This window comes from Cupressus sempervirens, chromosome 8 (genome assembly GCF_028749045.1).
Source record: "Cupressus sempervirens isolate cs-2001-9-10 chromosome 8, ASM2874904v1, whole genome shotgun sequence".
Taxonomy (NCBI): Eukaryota; Viridiplantae; Streptophyta; class Pinopsida; order Cupressales; family Cupressaceae; genus Cupressus; species Cupressus sempervirens.
Window position 1 is genome coordinate 848,746,318 of NC_143125.1, and position 3,961 is coordinate 848,750,278.

At 37.7% G+C, this 3,961-nt stretch overlaps 1 pseudogene across 1 annotated transcript; it reads right to left on the reverse strand.

Annotated features, from left to right (window-relative positions):
- Positions 1-211: 211 nt before the first annotated feature.
- On the reverse strand, positions 212-3,173 carry LOC149545078 (pentatricopeptide repeat-containing protein At2g22070 pseudogene; annotated as a pseudogene). Its single transcript, XR_016355095.1, has 2 exons — positions 720-3,173; positions 212-569 (listed from the first exon to the last, which is right to left on the reverse strand). The product of XR_016355095.1 is annotated as a pentatricopeptide repeat-containing protein At2g22070 pseudogene (transcript).
- Positions 3,174-3,961: the final 788 nt, after the last annotated feature.

The following is a 3,961-nucleotide window of genomic DNA, read 5'->3' on the forward strand; positions in this document are numbered from 1 at the left end:
GGATTTGGTGAAACCTGTGGTGAGAGGGACAATTGATGCCGTGAGAGATTTGTATGCAAGCGGCCTTAGAAATTTTGCAGTGAGTAACATTGCTCGTTTTGGGTGCAATCCTCAGATCGGCAGAACATCATGCGATTCAAACTATCACAACTTTTTAGCTCTAATACCATGAACAAAAACAGAGAAATTAACACTGCAGAAGAACTCAAGAAATGCAAACTTGAGCGCTGATATCCCAGCCTCAACCATTCTATTTATAGCTGAATGAGTAATAAATTTACAGAACATTCTAGAGATAAATTTGGTTGTGTATTTAATGGTGGTAGTTGAGAAAAACGGCTGCACATTTTTTCATGTGTTTCTAGAGATTTCACTGGTCTGTGCCGATCATACTGTTTGGTTGTTGTAATTAATTTATGTTCACACGACGAAGCCCATTCACCACAAAATCATGACCAATTATGAAATGCATTCAGATTTTTTTTGAGGAATTTGTTTGCTTTATGTTTCCATTCTTCCCCTACTATCAAGAAGCGCTGAAAAGAACTTGAGATCATCTTCCTTGATCGCTGCAATTCGACACTTTGAATATGTGAGAAACTATGGCAGACAAGCTCTACTATATAACTTAAGAAATTTGTTCACAAATATTTCCCCATATATGCATCCTCAATAGTATATCATACGTGTCATGGTTTATATAAAAGTAAAAAAATTACCTATCTTGGCTTGTAACAGGAGTCCGATGGGCGTAAGACTGTTCTCAAACAAGCCCAAGAGCTCTTTGTTTCACTTAGCATCACCAAAATCTCCACAAAAACATGAACATGGCTGTTATCATACAAGCCCATGTGGTGCCTTATTTTAATTAGTATCACCAATAATCTCCACAAGAACATAAACCATCTTCGAAATGATGGTATCGACTGGCATCCCTGACAATAATCTTCCTTGCAACAATCTTGGAGATGAATTTGATGGCAGAGTGGCAATCGCCACAAACTCTAAGGTTCTTAATAACCCTGATAGTTGAGGCTGAGCATGTGCTGATAAGCCCAAAGGCAATTGCTAATTTCTCACTGTGAAGACAAAGGATGTGTTCTTTTTGCTCCTTCTCAACATCATTTAGTGCAAATGTTGTGTCAGGTACGTACCCCATGGCCTTCATCTTCCCAAACAATCTCTCCAATTCTGCATAGATTACGTGTATCTGTGGGTGTGATCTGTCTCCTCCAACGAATACATTGACTTGTTTGTTGACAACAATCCAACTACATCCGGGCTTCTTTACAACATTTCTGCTTTCCATCATCTTCCTCACCTTTTCAATTCCATCCCACCTACGAGCTGAAGCATAGAGGTTTGATAAAAGCACATAAACTGAGGCATTTTCAGGCTCTAGCTTAAGAAGATGTTCTGATGTAGATTCTGCAAGCTCTATATCATTATGAACTCTACAGGCACTGAGCAATGAACTCCAGACAGCAGCGTCAGGTTCCATCGGCATCTTACTTATGAAATCACGCGCCTCACCCAGGCGTCCAGCACGGCCCAGAAGGTCAACCATGCAACCATAATGTGCCAATCCAGGCTTGATGTTATAAAATTGGCTCATGTTCTCAAAATACTTAAAACCTTCATCTACTAAGCCTGCATGGCAACAAGCAGACAGAACACCCACAAAGGTGACATGATCTGGATCCATTCCTGACTGTTCCATTCGTGCGAAGATCCTGAGAGCCTCTTTCCCATATCCATTCTTAGCATACCCCAAAATCATTGTAGTCCATGAAACCAAATCTTTCTTCTGCAGTTCATTGAACACGTGATAAGCGTCCTCTACATTCCCACATTTAGAATACATTCCAATCAGAGCATTTCCCACAAAGAAATCAGATTCAAACCCACTTCGACTGATCACGCCATGGATTTCTTTGCCCTGTTCCAGAGCTGCTAGTCCGCCACAGGCTAACAAAACTACCGTCACCGTTTCTGCATCTGGTTTCACAAACACTTGCATTTGTCGAAAAACCTTTAAAGCCTCATCACCGTCTCCATTCTGAGCATATCCCGTAATCATGGTGTTCCACGACACCGTGTCTCGAGCCGGCATTTCTTCAAACAGTTTTCGCGCTGCTGCAACTTCCCCATTCTGCACGCATCCCGTCAGCATTGCGTTCCAGGAGACTAAATCTCGTTGTGGCATTTTGCAGAACACTTGGCGTGCATGTTCTAAACTACCGCACTTAGCATACATATCTACAAGGGCAGTACTCACAAACACATCAGATTCTAAGCCATGTCTTATTATCTTTTCATGAACATCCATACCCTCTTCTAAATTCCCCACTTTAGCGCATAAACGAAGAACAGTAGAGAAGGTGAATGCGTCTGCTTTACCGCCTGCTTCCTGCATTTGATGGAACAGTGTCAAGGCCTCGCTAGCACGGCCTTGTTTGCCATAGCCTGATATCATACAAGTCCACGTGATCACATCTCGTTCAGGCATATCGTCAAACACTTTGCGTGCATCCTTCAGGCTTCCACACTTTGCATACATGTTAACGATTTTGTTGTTCAAAATAAACCCTGCTTTAAATCCCGTCTGAGTCATATGGGAATGTACAAGTTTAGCCTCTGGTAGGGATTTTTTATCAGTACAGAACTGAAAAAGACATGAATATGTGGCAGATCCTATGTGCAGATTGTTAAGCTGCATGATGCGGAGAGCTTCTTTGATTCGTCCTTGATTATATAACGTCTTTATATCCCAAGCCATTCGTATTTAAATTTTCAATTCAATTGCCAGATTCCCATCAATAATTATTTTGATTAGGATAAATGTAAGTTGTAAATACTATGATTTTGAAAACCAGTAACAGTGATACTATTGGCAAAAAAAATCTGAGTTGTTTCTTCTAGCATTGGGATCGAAGATAGAACACTGAAGACGAAACTTCTAAAATCCATGAATGAATTAAAATTGATCTCCATATACTGTAACTATGTAATTAGCAAGTATCGTATTGATAGTTTCACCGTGTTGTCTGGATTCGCTTCTTCACATTCTTTGATCTCTGCTGAATAAAAGAGGAGAAAAATAATGGAGGAGCAAATTAACGAGAGTAGACTATGGCGGATAATTTGTATCTCATTGAATTTCGTTATTTTTAGTTTCTCCATGCAGGAATATTTATGCATTCATATTATGCTAATATGACATTAACTTCTTTTGTTTTTATTAGTTCCTCCCATGGCAGGAAACTTATGCATTCGTTAAAAGCGAATAATCTTATTAATTTGTCCAATCAAGAGCTTTTATTTATTTTTATCCATTTATCACTATATAAATATCTTTTTCTTGACATTTTTGCAAACTTAGTCAAGCTTATTTTCATGCAATTTGATTGGTCTATGTGTGCTACAGTCATAAGTTTGAAAGTTTTTTTTTTTCATTATTGTTTTGTGCACACAAAATAATTTTTTATTTTTCCAAACTTTAGATATCTATACTAGTATTGTCAAATATTTATAGATTGTGGTTACAGTTGTATTTAATTTCTCAAAAATCAATAGAAACAAACAAAACAAGACAGCATGATAAGGATTTATAGAGATGACATTTCTTGTCGTTTATTATTGTTGTGGTTACAGTTGTATTCCATTTTTAAAAAATTAACAGAAATAAACAAAACAATACAACATGATAAGCAATTAAAGAGATGACATATCTTGTCGTTTATGATTGTAGTGTTGCATAAGTTTCTTTGGAAAAGATGTTTCTTTATAGTTGTGGCTTATAAATTATTTGTAGGTCAACATTTGTCCTGTGAGCATTGATTATGGATGTCAGGGAATATATTTCTTTATAGTTGTGGCTTATACATAAGTTTCTTTGGAAAAGATGTTTCTTTATAGTTGTGGCTTATAAATTATTTTTCGGTCAACATTTGTCCTGTGA